This window comes from Pteropus medius, unplaced genomic scaffold, assembly GCF_902729225.1.
Source record: "Pteropus medius unplaced genomic scaffold, Ma_sr-lr_union100, whole genome shotgun sequence".
Classification (NCBI taxonomy): domain Eukaryota; kingdom Metazoa; phylum Chordata; class Mammalia; order Chiroptera; family Pteropodidae; genus Pteropus; species Pteropus medius.
In genome coordinates, this window is record NW_024342473.1 from 6,972,392 (window position 1) to 6,989,698 (window position 17,307).

At 37.4% G+C, this 17,307-nt stretch overlaps 1 long non-coding RNA gene across 2 annotated transcripts in view; it reads left to right on the top strand.

The window, feature by feature from the left end:
* Window positions 1-17,307, top strand: part of LOC120604413 (uncharacterized) — a 128,854-nt gene that overhangs the window by 19,248 nt on the left and 92,299 nt on the right. For both annotated transcript variants that reach the window (XR_005653330.1, XR_005653329.1), the window contains exon 2: window positions 9,036-9,194. This is a non-coding gene — a long non-coding RNA (uncharacterized LOC120604413). The remainder of the gene's footprint in view (window positions 1-9,035; window positions 9,195-17,307) is intronic.

The window sequence follows — 17,307 nt, forward strand, 5'->3', positions numbered from 1 at the left end:
ATGAGGTTAGTGGGATTTAGAGCAGGCTTATTCTTTAGTCTAAGCCGGTAAATGCCTTAGCTGTTTAATAAAACATTTCCTGGATTCATATTTAAAACTTAACTGACTTCCCACTCCTTAAGGCCAGTTGTTATCTTTCTCTTCCTATTTTCATATGACTTAATTCCTATAACAAATGGGTAATCTCAGGCAAGAAGAGTGATTCAAATGTCCCATCTCTATCAGACAACTGTGGTACTTAGCTTTAGATACTGGAAAATTTTCTCTTTGTTAGAATTGGGTACATTCAAATAAATTTTAGAGCCAGAAGGGACCATAGACCTTAGAGCTTATCCAGGGTAATTGTTTTTATTTTTTTAAGTAGTGAGACCTCCGCTCATTCCCTGACCACTTTTTAACAAATGAAATCTTATTCAGCAGCCTATTATTTAGAACAAGAAAACAGACCAGCTCTGGCTGAAGTAGGGATGAGGAGACTAGACTTTGCCCTCTCTGTCTGCTCCTCACTCTCCACCTTTAAACATAGCTGTCCCTGATGTATCTCTCGGTCATAGTTTAAAAAAAAAGTCACTGGCATAGTGTAACAAATTTATTGCAAAGATGAAAGAAAGCCTGGTTTTCCTCCTACCTCTCTGGCCACTTCTTAATCTCTTTTGCTGGATCTTCTTCTTTTTCTACACTGGGGCCCCTCAGGACTTTGTTCTTAGACCTTTACTCTTTCTACAGTCACATCTTTGATGATTCTTTCCAATCTTATGGCTTTCAATTCCACCTACATGCTATTGATTCCCAAATTTATATCTCCAGCCCAGACTTCTCTCCTGAACTCCAGACATATTTCCAACTGCCTAATTGAAAGCTTTCTTGGATATCTACTAGATAGCTCAAAATGAACATGCCCCAAGACGCCTGGCCTTTTCCTGCAAAGCCTGCTTCATTTATTTCAGTGGCAACTCTGTCCTTCCAGTTGCTCAATCCTCGAAATTCTTGACTCCATTCTTTCTCTGATGGTCCACATCTAATCTAACAGGAAATCCTGTGGACTCTACCTTTAGAATATATTTTGAATCAGATCATTTCTCCTTCATTGCTATTAACCTGTCTCATACCACCATCATCTCTCATCTGGATGATTGCATTAGCATGGTCTCTTAACTAGGGTGATAACACAATTTATCATCTGAACTGGGACACTTTGAAGACTTCAAAAAGAAGAGCATTAATAATTGTATTAAGACACATTGCCCAGGATTGTTCTGGGGAAACAGGAGGTATGGTTACTCTAGTCTTCACTTATCTTCCTATCTCTACTCTTGCTGCCTTGAAATCGAATTCTACATATCGGCCAGAGTACCCCTGTTCAACTTTAGCTTTAGATTCTATCACACTGTTCTAAACCCTTCAATGGACTTCATTTCACTCAAAGCAAAGCCAAAGTCCTTACAAGTTTCTATACCATCTGCTCACCGTTTGCCCTTCACCTACATTTCCTGTAACTCTCCTCTTCTACCACTCTCTCCAGCAGCCTCTCTGCTGTTTTTCAATCATGCCAGGCATGCTGGCATCTCAGGACCTTTGTATTGACCATTTCTCTGTTTGACATGCCCTTATCCTGGACATTTGCATGGCTGCATACCTTATCTCCTTCAATTGTCATTTAGTCACTGAGGTCTATCCTTACCATGCTATTTTAAATTATAACCACCCTCTTTTCCCCATTGCCCTGTCTTTGCTTTAATTTTTTCCATAGTACTCCTCTAATAATTTTATATAATTTACTTCTTATATATTCTTTTCTGTCTCTGGCCTATAGTCTGCAAGCTCTATATGGGTGAGGAATTTTTTTGCTTCATTTCTGCTGTATCTCCTGAGCTTAGAATAGGGCTTGGCACATAGTTGGAACTCAAAAGATAATTGTTGATAACTGAGTGAAGAAGCCAAAAGCCTCAGAATGTTAAAGATCTTCTTTCAGTCACCAGATGAACTTACGGAAAGTCTGAATCTGGAGCTGGAGTCCGTGACTTCCCATCTCAAGGGCTTTGTTTGGGACCGTAGGGCCACAGTGTGGGATGAGATGACAGACCAAATAACTGATTCAGCTGTGCTCTGTTATAGCTGGGCACTTTATCTTGTTCAGATCTGGATGTCATTTCTGAAGTCTGGGCACTAAAAATGACATTGGAAACGGATCAGAAAAATTCATGAAGAACTAATTCTTAATAGAAGCAATTCTTAGTTTTAAGATCAGTGATGTGAAAACAAATTAAATCCTATTCAGAGGATGATCTGAGAAGGATTTGTGCATCAATCCTATTGAACTAGAGATTAAAATAGCACTTTTTGTGGTGACTGCCTTAGAAAACAAAATAATTCTAAGAAATTGGCTATGTTTGAGGAGAAGAATAATAGGCTGGAGCCTGGGTTCTGTGAATGCTTGGAAATCCGGAAATCTAGGACTCTGTTGTTCTATTTTCATCCTCCTCTATTTCTTTGAAAATATAAATCTTGCCTTCCTGCAAATACTAAGTAGGGGTGATGAGTAAGTCAAATTTTTGGTATTAACATGAAAATTGCTGCTGATAATGTGTGACTTCTTCCATTTCTTATGTCTGAAGTGTCCTTCCCACACTCTTTCCCAAGTTCTTTCCAAATAAGAAACCAAAGTTTAAGTATTTTCAATAGTTCAAAATATTTACGTGTTGCTTTGTATGTTATGTGTTGATTTCAAAACGTTATTAAACTGTTGTTATAAGAGTCTGTCTTGTATTTCCAGTTAAATTTAAAATCTTCTGAAGGTAGAAGATGGGCGTACCTTCTTTTTTCCTAAGTTTGTCTTAAAGTAAGACTATTCATCTTATAAGAGTCAACGAAAGGAATGAGAAGACCTTGATCCCACTATCATTTTTATGTTTACCACCTACATAATCTTTCTGAAATTCAATTTCCTCATCTGTAAAATGATGATGATGATGATTATGATGACAATAATACTAATAACAACAACAACAATAACAACTTCAATGGGTAGGACAGAGCATCAGGGAAGGAATACATGTGTTAGTATCCATTGAATTACTGGTCCTGGATCCACACTTTTGGGATTACTTCCTCCCCTCCATTGCCCAGCCCGCTACCATCTGCATGATCACAATGGCTGAAATGCTGCCAGCCATATTTGAGCACTATGATTCAACTTCCCTAGCCATAGGATTGACAAAGGATGTCTGGGCACCTGACCAAGGAGGCTCTCTAAACCCTTGAAATTAAGACCAAAAAATTCCAGTTTAATTTGGAATTTTAAATAGAGGAGAGGCAAACTCAAAAAGTTTGGTTGGTGACATTTTTTTCCACCATGCAGCTGAATCAGAGAGAAAGCAGCTCTGCAGCTAAAGAGAATAAAATAAAGACAATAAGAAAGAGGATTTGGGGGGTTTCCTAGACCAGCATATTCCACTTCTTGAGGCACAGCCGCATTCTTGCCCTGAGGCAGTGAGAAACCCTGGTATCCACATAATCAATTATTATTCGTATTATTTGCTTTATTTAGCCTGAGTTGATTTCTGCTATAACCAAAAGCATACTGCTAATATGTTATATGTGAAAATTATTTGTGAATCAGATGCAATAGATTATTACTGAGTAATTTTTTTTTTCACTGTGCTTCACATTCTCTTTTATACTTCAGGCCAGGATGGCAGAAGAAATGTGTGAAGATTTTAAGGCGAATCAATACCTTAACATTCACTTCCATCCTCAGTCTACACTGGGGCATTTTCTGTTACCAGCAGTCACCAAGTATTATTTTATTTGCACTATATCAAGCTGATACAGCTGTTCTGTGGGCAAGAAAGGAATTGGGACTTTTGTGGTAGCAAGCTAAGACTGAGTCAGGAAAGTAAGAATGCATAGATCCTGAGAATGACTGTTTGTACAAAAAGGTTCCTAGAGCAACAATTATTGGTGGGGGATGTGGGTGAGTGGGTGAGAGGTTCTGGCACTGGTGGGCTAAAGCCCAGAGAAGCTGGGTGACACTATTTCATAGCATGCTTTTAGGATCACTTCAGGACAGATCTTGTAGGGAAATAGGGTTGTGCCTCATATTTAACATTCATATGTAGTCCGTTTTGGTTCTGCCCACACTGCTTCATGATGTGACCGCTAAGAGCCAAGATGAAATGAGACAGATGTGCTGCCTGGTCAAAAGTGAAGATCTGTAAATTGAACTCTTTCCTTTTCATTTCATATTGAATTGTTAAAGACTTTAAAAGAGATTCTAACACAAAGAACACATTCAAGTTTTCTACTGCTGTAAGAAAGTTGAAAACATACGTAAGCAAGCATCTTGGCTGTTTGCTAGCTATTGAGGATGTAGTTAAGAGCATCATTGAACTTTTCTCCATAGTTCTCAATTGTAAAGTCAATAAATGAGGTTAACTGTAGGCACTCACACAGAAAATAATTTTGGAGTCAGAAAAATGGTGAGCAACCTTATTCTCCAAGAGGAATGTGCGGTTCTGCATGGCAAATGTCACAGATGGCGTGGCACTCTGAGGAAAAACACATTTCTCTGTCATCTATGCTTTTATGTTAAAATTCAGGTGCCTTGCCTATAAGATGACTGGATCTGTCTCCCATCACTGGAAATGTGAGGAGAGTCTTGAACACCAGCGCTGTGGTTGTATTTAGACTGTGGCAGAAATGGATACTACAGAAAAATGGGTGGCTGAGTCATATGACTCAAGCCATCTCCTGCTGAGTGGTGGCCAGGAAGTTAAGAAACAGGGAAGTCAAGCAGAATCCTGGTCAAAGTTAAATTGAACGACCCAGATGAGACCCCCAGGATTCTTGAAGCTACAATTTTACTGTGAGAGAATCCTATCATCAACAGTGTAGTGTGGAGAGGAAAATTGCTCCCTTCTCCCAAATTTAATTTTACCCTCGAAATATCCTTGAAAATGAATGATCAAATAATTTTTCTTTCCCCTAAGTTCTCTACTATGGCATGTTTTCTTAAATTTTTGATTATTAATTATCATTCTATAAGAGTTCAGTAACTTATTAATTTGGAAACACCCAGTAAAAAGACTTACGCCATTGCAAATTATTCACAATTATATTGCAATTCAATGACTTAATATTGTTCTAAAGTTAAAAAAATAATTATATTCTTTGGTTGATCTATATATAAAACAAACAGCAGAAAGGGGCAGAGTATTAGCCATCCACATACAACATCAGTTCCCAAGATAAGCGCTAATGCTCTTGTATTCATTTCTTTGCAAGTAACAAGTATCACAAAGTTCCTTACACTTTAGAATTAAATTCGAGTGTGGATCTTGGCTCTACCACAGTAAATATACCTTAAAACTTCAGTTTCTTTTTTGGGAAATTGAGCGTAAAACTCACCTTACAGAGTTGTGATAAGAATGAAATAAAATAATAAATATAAAGCGCCTAGAGTTGCTATGGGCCAAAATAATATTATTACTTCCTGCCTTATTCCCAATTCTACTTTTCTTCCAGGTACATTTGTAATTAGCACATCCAACATTATTTTTGATGTTTTTCCTTTTTCTTCACAAATTATTTAGTTTTTAATTAATTCTCTCTTCAGAAGAGGCATTCTAAAACAAGAACAACAGAACCAGTGGAAAACAATCCCTCAGGAATAAGTTGAGTAAATATTGCTTGTTATTTCCAATGTTGAGTGCAGTATCTGGCATTTTGTAGGTACTCAAGATTTTCGATTAATTGGTTGATGGTTTGCCAAACACTTTAACTTAAAATTTCGAGCTTTATGTTTAAAGGGGTAACTACAGTGCCAAGCAAGGAATTAAATCTTTCTTAGAGAAATATCTCCATATATGAAGATAATTCGTTCCAGAGAATGGAAATTAAAGATACAAAGGAAGATAATTTCAGTTCAATTTTAAGAACTATTTAACAGTTAGAACTGCCCATTTGTGTAGCAGGTATTTCTGTGAAATGAAATAATCTTAAAAACATTAATTTTTCCCGAAATGTCTTTCTATTTTTATTTTATCCTGTATTGGTGCTAATGTTTATTAATTAAAATTATGAGGTGATATCTGTATGTGTGATCCAGATAATGTTAGTGAACTTTAACCTGTCACTATACACTAACATCTATACACTATACACTAATGTCAGAGCAATGTCTCATTTTAGACAAGCATTGTGAAGGTCCTGCCTCGCCTTGGGTGAATGTAAGGGGTTAGGGATATGGTTATAAGGTAAGTTATAAGATAACACCTCTATTTGTGACTCAATCTTGGAAAGGTCAAGAAATGAGCATTTAAAATTTAACTAAGTCACAGACACTAAGATCCAGGACAAAGAGTTTTAAAAAATTGTTCTGGGCTCTCCTGTTGTGTATTTTTCACTACCTCCCCCTGACAATTTACTCAGAGCTTTGCTGGGTGACCAACTCGGCCTTTAATGTTGGTGGCAAGTGAGGGACAGTTTTATGACATTTTCTGTCCATCAGATGGACTTTATGAAGCCAGTGGAGGACCTTCCTAGAGATGCAACTGTCTCCATGACAGAAGGGTAGAATGTAGGGACGGGGAAGAAAAGGTTATACTCAATTGGCTTTTTAATTCATCCTTAACTTTCCATCAGTTTTAAAAGACTAGCTATTAACTTAAAACTGATTTAATCAGTCTAATTCAGGTTGAAAAGGAAATTTGAAATTCAAGTGAATTCTGAGAGCTGTGTATCTATTAACTTGGGTTTGCCTAGAACCATCCAGAGAGGTGGTAGAAGCTTCAGCTCTTGCAGAGCCTCTATGGAAGGCCGAGTCAGCAGGAGTGAGGGTGAGCAGGTGAATTCTGTGTTCTTTTACAATTTGAGGAATCTATGGGAGTTTTTTAGACAAGATGGAATTACTTCTAGTTTTAGAGGTGAGAAAGTTCTGGACTAGAAGATTTTATCATGTGATTCAGCTTGTAGAACATCTGCTTGCTGTTGTTGTTAGGATCTCACTCCTGCTGCTGGGTAAAATCTGTGCATTTTCTCAAAAGGGTTGACCAGAACTCTTACCTCTTGGTTTAATTTTTAGCTGTTCAGAAGGAAGCTGTGGAAACACCTTGGATTTAATCACGGCAAATGATGTGTTTACCTCAGACTATTTTAAGTTAATGAAAAACCTGGAAAATATCAATTTGGTCATAATGCAAAGTCCGGAAAGCAGTAAATAATTCTAACACCTTTCTGTGTTCATGAAACACAAAACAAGCTTTGTTTTATTTTTCTACTTTAAATCTATTTTCTGTTTTAAATCTCAGTGGGATATGTTTTCGGCTTTGAAAGGCTCATTAAATCACAGATCTTTAAATTAGGTTCTTTTCACTGGGTATGAAAAACATAAGCACCCATAAGTTTTACTAATTCATAGTGTCTTGAGTTGTCTAGGAGGACACATTCATATTCAGAGAGAAAAACTTGTTCAATCTACTGAATCACTACATGGTAAAACATTTTAGTTTATCAATATATACTTGAAGGAATTTACCCGAATCTATATTGGTCTCTTAATTTATATTTATTTTATAGTCTTCTCTTAATGATTGGCAGATTAAACACTTCATTTACAAGCTTTGAAAGGTCTAAAAAGAACATTTCATGCTAAAAATAGTCTTGCTTAGGGGATATACTTGGTAGAAGGAAGAAGGGATTAGGGATTCGCATCATGCAAGTGTTGCTTCCTGAGGCTAAGTATTGCAGTGGTGGTAAAGAGAGTGCACATGTTTATCCAACCAAAACTTACCGAGTACCTGCTATGTGCCAAGTCTTGTAGTAGACACTGTGGATACTAACGTCTACCTCACGGGCGTAACAATTTTGTTCATTGTTTGTAATTGTTAGGGATCACTTTCAAGAGCAGTGTGAAGGGAAGTATGAAGTCAAGTCATGGTACTGATTGGATTAGGACTGATCCCAGCACAGTCCAAGGGGGACAGCCTAATCCTCTATTATGTGTGGGTTCCCAGGGGTTAGGTTCTCATGAGATTATATAGACCTTTTGGTCAAGAAGCCAATGATAATTCCTCAGATTGGAGGCCAATTCAAGAGCAGCTTTTACGTGTTATATCATAAATGCCTTAGCAGAAATTTGGTTCGAGCTAGGGAAATAAAAATAGCAAGCGAATTTTATGTGTCCAAGAGATCGAAAAGCAGTTTTATCCTCTAACTACGTACTTGGAACTCTACTATGTATTGTATATACATACTGTCATTTAATCTTCAACATTAGCCTTATGAGATGAATCCTATTATTATCTCAGTTTTACCGGAGAAGGGAAGGCAGTAGACTTGAATCCTAATCTCTAACTTCAAAGCTCATGCTCTCACTATTGATTTAGCTCCTGGTGTTGGAGGAGGCATGTGGAGAAAATGAAAGCCTCTGTTCCTCTTGTCTTCTTCAGTCTGTTAGTGGCTCTGTTATCTTCCCAAGTCAGAAACTGTGGAATCACCTGGACCTTATTTCTTCCTCTCTTGACCTTTCCCCTCACCAATCAGTCTTCAAGTCCTGATGATTTTACTTCCTAGAGTTTCTTGAGTCTGCCTAGATTAATCATTTTTTACCTAGATAACTGCAGTAATTTTATAAACAGCATCTCTCTGTCTTCAAATCCAGTCTGGACAATGCTGCCAACAACACCGAACGACAAAGGTGTTCATGCCACATCTCTGCTTAAAAACCTTCAGTGACTTTTAGACTCCTAATGATCTGGACCCTCCATCCACTCCTTTCTCTCACTCTGTGCTCTAAGAACCTTGAACTAATGCAGTTGGCTGATTGTGCTGTTGCTTCCATGCCTCTGCTTATCTTTTCTCTAAGACCAGAATGACCTCCTTATGGTTTTCTGCCCAGTAAACTGGCTCCAACGTCTCCTCTGAGAAGCCTTCCCCAGACCTCCCTGTCTCTGATTGTAACTCATTTGTGTCTCTCAGATAACAGTCACCATTTCAAACTGCAGTTTAATGCCTGTCTGTTTCCCTCTACTCCACAGTGAATATTTCAAGGCAGAGAAATGCAACCTATCTGATAGACACTATATGAGGAAGAGCTGTCCACACCAAAAGGAGCACCAATAACAAGCATCTTGCATTACCCTAAGTCCCACCAGGAGTTCTGCTCAATGTCATCAGAAGAGAAGCTTCCTATATAGGTATGTGTGACACTTGGACACATGTTTTGCTGATGTGGTCAGCTCACATCCCAAATGTTGACCCTGCTAGCATGGTCCCTCTGTATTTCCCTGATGGAATTTACTAATTTAGGCTTCACACTCAAGTCATCAACTATACTGCCCTCTATGTTTGCAGCAGGGAAAGTGTTGCCAGATCTGGTGTCCCTCGTTACTAACTGGGCATAGTCCCTTTGCCCCTGCACATGCAGAGACATCACAGGAACATGATCTGTTTGTCTCCTCCCTGGACAATATGCCCTTCTCTCCATTTCTTTGCACTTTAGTTTTTTTGGGGGGATTGGTTTTTAAAATAATTGGAAGTATGTCATTTATAAGTTTTCTCTGGGGTGATTGTGAAATGGGGTCTTGCCATTGTAAAAGTGATGTACCCCTCACTTGGAGCTCAGTTTTTCTTTGAGTTTGTTACTTGGGCCATTGCCCTCTCTCAGGATGGCAAATCCTGGCATGTGTGCAGACTTGCCACAACTCCCCACAGCCCGTGGAAGACATTACAAATGGATTACAGCATCTTTGTCTCTAAGCCTGGGCACAGCCTCAGAATCTTGCTTTACTCAGCATTTCAGGTAGCTAGTACAAATCATTTGGAATTGACACTTAAGAAGAAAATCAGATTGACCTGTGTTCTTATTTTGGCTGTATGGTCCGCCTAGTACTTAGAGGAGAAAGTGGAACCGTTTTCCCCCAGGGGCCACATCATGACCTTTATTAATTTTAATTTTGCTCTCATGAAGCTATTAGGTCTCTGTGAATGAAAATTTAAGTATCTGCAAAAATCTTCCTGGGTGTAATGTTAAAATACATGAAACTCAGACTTGTTTGCAGTTACCAGGAACAGGGGTTGCTGTCATCTGCTCATGATTAAAGCACCTCCTGAAAGAGTCAACAAATGCACCGCTACTCACTTGAAACTCAAAGGGTTAAACTACTGATAAATCTAATGAGATGATGTGCGTATGGTGTGAGAAATAGAAAAAAAGAATTTGAAAAACTATAGAAGTAAGATAGTTAGATTTTTTTAAAAAGTAAAGGAAGAAAGGTGATTACAAATGTGAACGTTACTCGCGTATTAAAACACACATAATAATAAAAACCATTGAAGGAAAAGGAAAGCCTAGGTTTCAGTTAAAATCTAACAAGATTATTCACCAAGGTCAGATAGCTAAGTACTATCCTTGTTTTTATTTCATTTTTTTGTTTGTTTGTTTTTTCTTCAAAATAATCTTAAATAACAAGAAAACCCATATGTATATCTTTTGAGATGGGATTGCAAATATTCAGCCAATTGAGGATAAAATTTAGCTTTAAAATCAAAGCATGTTAGAGATCTTCAGAAAGATGAGTGTTTATGACACAATACTAAATAGTAAGAAAGAGGCTGAGCGGGGAGTCAGAGAGATTAAGTTTCATCTGGTGTCTCTATGTGTTGCTAGCTGTGTGATGCTGGGCAGATTGTTTAATGTCTCTGAGCCTCAATCTCTGCATGTGTAAAATGGAGATGGTTACAATACCCATGTGAACATGTAATGCTGTAGGGCACTTCAGAAACCTGGCATATAATCAGCACTCAATCAATGTGGGTGTGATGTGTCAAGTGGACCTATAATAAATGACAACACATTTTATTATTTAAATTGCAGTCAGAAAGATTGCCTTTGGTTAAGGGAATATCTTACTTCTCTGATAGATTTTTCACCAAGAGACCCTTAAATCAACTGAACAACAGACGAACTAGAGGGAAGATTAGCTCTGAACAAACTAATTCAAATCTGTTATGAGCTTAAAGGCAATTTTGACTGCATTTGCTGCAGCTGGCCTAAGTAGGCCCTAAGGCCACCAATACTTCATTTGCTCAATGTCCAGCCCAGGAAGGGCTGGAGCCCTCCAGAAAAATTACTCCTGTAGCAAAGAATGGCATGATTAACCCAGTTCTTACCATGGGGAATTCTTCACTGATCACAAGATTCCAACAGTGTAGCAACAGTTCTGGGAGTTGTAAACAAACCCAGAGAACTTACCTGTTATCCTCTCATAGCATCTGAACCAACACATACTCAGAGAGAGGACAAGACAGAAATCATTACCAATTTGTTATCAAACTCGAGTACCTCTTGTGGGCAAGTAGAGTTCTAAGTTTGACAATCCTCACTGCAGTTCCAAAGGAAATCAGCATTGCCATTCTTATTTTATAGGCAGAAAACCCAAGGCACCAAGGGATTAAATAATTTGTATTGGAACGCGATTTTACTAACTCCATAGAACTTAAACGCAGATAAACCACATCCTTTATTTAAACAGTATTTTATAGTTGATGATGAAAGAATACTTAGAGATGGAATTTCCAGATTGGCTGTTCATGAATGCACAGAAAAATCATGCAACTTTCCATTCATTCAGCAAACATTTATTCATTACATACCAAGTGCTCAGTGCTATGATAGGTGCTGGGGATATAAGCTCGTATAAGACTATTACCTGCCCTCAGGGAAATTAGATGGAGACACAGATGTAAAGAAATAAAATTAAAGGATATAGACGCCGTGACAGTGACAAAAACTTGTACATATTACTGTAGAGGTCCAAAGAGGAGGCAAGTTCCAAAAGATCACTGTTTGTTTTGCCCTGGGTAGGCTTGGCAACAGAAAGAATGCTACCGAAGCCTTGCAATTCTTGCCAAGCTCAAACTCTCAAATGGGCAAATACAATATATGTCTAAGTACAAGAAGTCATTAGTGCATGTGCACAGAGTATAGTATCTTTTATATTAGTACTTGAATTGAGATTGTAATTATTTTCCAAATTTCAAAAAACTAGGCTTTTGAGTCTCCTACAACTTGACCTTTAAATAACAATTCCTTGCTAATAGCTATCTTGCCAAAGTAGAGACTTACTATGGGGAGGTCCCGAAATCAACCCAGAGGTTACTGTTGGAGGGAGGGCGGAGTTCCAGGCACTGACATAATTAAACACAGCTTTCAACCCACTTACACGCTCTCTTCTTGAAACATTCCCTTGCGTTGACTTTGGCAATACCCCATTTTCCTGGTTTCTTTCTAACTTACCAGTACTTCTTTATAGTCTTCTTTGCTGACTCATCAGCCTCTATCTTTAATGAAGGGGTTTTCCAGTATCCTCTTATTTTGTCACTATACTCTCTCTCTAGGTAATCGCACATTCTATTACAATGTAAATATCAATCACTTCCAACTGTCTCCAATTTAGATCTTTCCTATATCATCCAGACACGTATGTCCATCTTTAAACTTGATATAGCACTTGGGCTCCTCGAACAAAACCCCCATAGAATGGAAACTCATGGAATTTCCCTTCAAATTCCCTCCCTGGTAGGTGTTTTCTCTCTTGGGACCTCTTGTCCACCTAATTCAGGGATTCTCTAACGTGGCTTCACATTTGAATCATCTAAGAGGCATTGAAAACATACTTGTGCCTGGGACCCTGCTTAACCATTTACATTAGAGTCTTGGGGATGAGGGTCTTCAGGAGAGCTTAATGAGCAGCCAAGTTAAAGATTGCTAAGCTAGTTGCCCACACTAGAAATCTATGAATTATCTTGACCTCTCCCTTTCCATGATCTTTTCACAGTCATCTACCTGTTGATATTTTATCTACTAAATAGCTTTTGACTTTATCTACTGTTTTCCATCATTAGAGCCACCACTGTAAACTAAGACATCATCATCTCTTGCCTGAAATAACCTCTAAATGTTCTCTTTGCCTCTATTTTTGTTCCCATCCACACCATTATTCACATGCAGCCAGGGAGACTTAAAAAAAAAAAATCTGATTGTTCTCTTACTTATGATATTGCTCTTAGAATAAGCCCCAGATCATTACGGCCCATAAAGGTGTAGATATAGGGGTATAGCTTTTTGTTTTGGTCTGATCAGCAAACTCACCAGTCACCACTCTTCTGATAACATGGTTTCCTTCCCATCAACACATAGAGTATCCCTGGGGTAGTTTCAAAGATCCAAGCCTACCAGGTTAATCTGGGCCATCCTTTCTTATAATTTTGAGTATAGAGTAGAAGCAGCCTTGTCCTGGGTTCCTGCTGAAAGGGTATAAATTTGGAGATTTGACAAATATCTTTCCTCCTCTCTAACTCACAAAGTCAAATCCAGCATTCCCAACAACAGGGGTAATCTTCTCTATGATTAATTAATCATTTGCATAATATATTGTTTACTGTCTATCTTTTCTGCTCAACTGTTAGCTCCATAAGGGCAACAGCCTTGCCTGTTTCATTCAATGCAGTATCATCATTTCCCAGCACATAGAACATTATCATTCTTTGAAAGATGGGTGAATGAATGAATGCCCTGTCTTGGAGACATCCCCTGCAATAAAGGTCAGATTAAGGAAACAAATGCCAATAGAAGGTTTGTGGGTCCATTTTACCAAATTTCACTATGATGGCTTAGCAAAGGGGCCCTGAAATGGAGGTATGTGTGATATGTAAATACCTACCCACCCACCTTGGTATAATCAGGGATTAAGCTTTCTCTTACCAGGAGATCCTCCCCTGACATTTGCAGGATCCTCTTTCCTAGTGAGGTAAAATTTCAGTCCCAAAGCACCCAGAATGGGATAGTTACTGTGGGCTGCTTTATTTTATAATCTGACATTGGATGGAAGAAGAGAGTATGCTTTTTAAGTTCCTTAAAATGCAGTTCTATTAAAAATAGCTGTTGGGACACATCTATAAAAGGAGCTCTAAGGAATGAGAAGGGAGAGTATAGATATGTATTATGGTGTTCTATCCAGAAATATTGTGCAGTATAGAGATAAATTTATTCCTTAAGAATTTAACATATACACATATATATGTAATCCTCTATGATTTTTGCCTCATAATTTAATTCACTAGGATTCTTATATTTGGATGTAGTCATTCGATTCATTGATTTTGAGGTGGAAATATTTTGACATAATATGAAAAGCAAACCCTAGAAGCATATCTATTTTAATTATGAATAATATGTGAATCAGGTTTACCCCATTTTTTAACTTCATTCCATCTACAACCTGTTCTCCCTGGGGTCAGGATTAGGGATGAGGTGAAATCAGGGATGGATTAGTGTCAAGGATGAGAGAGGGATGGTATGGAAATGTGGTACCAAATGACTGGCAAACCACATGGAAAAAGGAATACAGTCTTACCACACTTGTCAACCTCAGGAAGGGTCACCCATAATTCTAAATCAGGATGCTTCTCATTTCCTGAGAATTTACTTGCATCATCTGTACCTCAATATCTTGGATTTATCTCTGAAATGACAATCGTTATTATCATTAGCTTTAAATCAATAAATAGATATGTTTATTTGATTGAGTTTTCATTCTGTCTTTTCATTTGAAGGGCTATTGGATGAACACCTTTAAGTTGACTTTTAGATTCTATAATCATATTCGAGTGGGTACACATTATCTAGTAGGCCAGGTGAAGGTGGGAATAGGAAGAGGAGAACTGTGACACAATAGGATCTCCAGAGTTCACAGAAAATACTCAGATTTCTAAGAGTTTTCTCAGTAGTCCATTATATGTAATAATTTTACTAATTATTAAGCTCCTTCAAAATTTAGAGAACAGGTGATTAGCCTTAGAGTCTAACTTGATCAATTCCAACAGACTAAAAATGTATGGTGTTTTCTGGTTTTAAAATAAAGCTATTCATATAGAATAACATATTCTGTTTTTAAATAATACAGAAATAAAATTTTAAAAGAGGAAAATTCTCCATGATCAAATTTAATGTTAGGGATGGAGTAAAAATCAGAAACCAAGGTAGCATCACTGCAAATGCTGAAGCATCAATTTCAAGACCCCTCATTTGCATGGGCCCCTTCAAAAGCCCTGGGAATATGTAAAGAGAGCCATTTGCTTTTATAAAATGTATAAAGGTAAAATATTTTAACTTCAGTTAATGAAGACTGCTTTTTTTTTTTCCACACTCACCTCCTCTTGACACATTTTTCTCTCATGTTGAGTGGCACTGGGATTGCCACAGGCCTTTTGAAGAACAGGCTACAGAAAAGTTGAGCTGAGGATCCATTTACGTTTGGGTCGGAGGGATATATTTACATTGTTTGCAGTCATATCCATGGAGAGCTATTTAGCTAGCTGTTTTGGTGTGGAAATTACTTCCAGGCACGCTCCTACCACCCATTGCTTTGACTCACCAATACATGACACAAAAGTGTAAGACCAGAGCCTGCACAATGACATATGAGTGAGATATATAGCTCCTACCACTGAAAGTGGGTGGGTGATAGAGGAGAAACGTGGTTTAAAATATATGGAACCAGGAGCCAGTCTGTGGCAAATTCTTTCAATCATCAGGCACATAAAATTATGAGAATCATTCCGTTCTCATCAATGCCTTGTCAAAAAACAGAAGTTCTTTGCTACCAGAAATATACTTGATAATGTATCAGATACATAGAAATATTTTAGAAATCTCTCAAAAGGGAATTTATCAGAATTACTGTGTTAGTAGGACACACATATGTAGAAGTACTACAAACTTTGTAGTACTGTAGATCTTTGTGAAGTAACATGTTTTATGCATCCCAACATATCATTGAATTACATAGGTATATTGGAAAAATATTTACATTTCTAACTAATTTAAAATAAAATACTGACATCAACAATGATAACGTGAACCATAAAGTATTATTACAACAAGTTCATTGACTGACTAATTATTAAGTTCTGTTCATTCAAAGAATAAAATTGGTCACTGCACAAGAAAACTTGCTTGAAATCTTACAGCTCACAAGAAACCTGATAGAAATTTTCCAAATTTGACAACAATCCTAAGAATGTACATGTGTTTGCCAGAAACAAATTGAAATGCTAAACTATCAGTAACTATCAGCAACTTTTCTAAACTATCAAAAGGTAAAAATTTTTGATCAATGATGCTAGAAGAAAGATGGAATGATCTTTCTATTCTAAGGACAATATTACAAAATCATTGGCATAGGAAGAATTATATAGTCAAAAATTATAGGAATAAATTCTTTAGAGGTCTGCTAGGCAGTTAATAAAAATCATTATTTTTCTGGGTTTTGGACATTTGCGCTTTTGCAGCTTTTTAAAATTTGCAACTTGTTGTATGTTTTATCTTCATTCTAAATAAATACTTATTTTTATACCAAATTAAATTTTTTTTCTTTCATATATAAGACTTAGGCCCCGTAAGACCTGAACCCAACGCTAGTAGGGAATATCTCTTTTATGTTTTTGAAAAGATGGTAATTTTACATGTTGACAAGATGGTTTGACATCAAATGGCTGCATCAAAGTGTTAGGTCAAAACACCCTGCTTTGACCAGGCCCATCCCAGGTGGAGGCACTCCAGTCAGCACTGCTGGCTCAAGCCTCACTTAAAACATTAGGCCTTTGACATGATCTCCAAGTGAGGTTATACCTATAATACGGGGGCATACAGAACTGAAAGTATAAATTATTCATTGCACACCTTTTTATGAGTGAACTATTATCAGATCACATGCCCCGGGGTGCACTTTGAACTGATATTTTAAAAAATAATCATCTTATGGCTAGTATAATTATAGTGCATTGATTTTTTTTTTCCTGTTAAAGGCATCGATTTGTTAAACGTAAAACATTTAGAATAGGCCACAGTTTCTGTAACCTCGCCTTGACCTTGGGAAGGCTCTGCCATACCTCTGGCCCTGGTCCTTGGGATGTGAAAGTTGTGTTGGACTTGATTCTTTTCATAAGTGTCTGGCACATAGTAGGCTCTTGAATATTAGTTTTTTTGCTTCCTTCTTTCCTTTATTCTTTTTTTTGGCGGTACATTTTTTTTTTTGTCTGTCAGGTATGAGGAAATTTTTACAAAAAGAAAATATACTAACACATTCCAATCATATTACCAAATGACTGTTTTTATTAAGCTGTCTAATGTGACAGAGTGCAGGTATATGGCAACATAGCACCTAGGAACTATCTTCACACCTGGCATGATTTTTCATCGTCTCACACAGGATTACAACTAAATTAATCAACTGCAACAAACTAGAA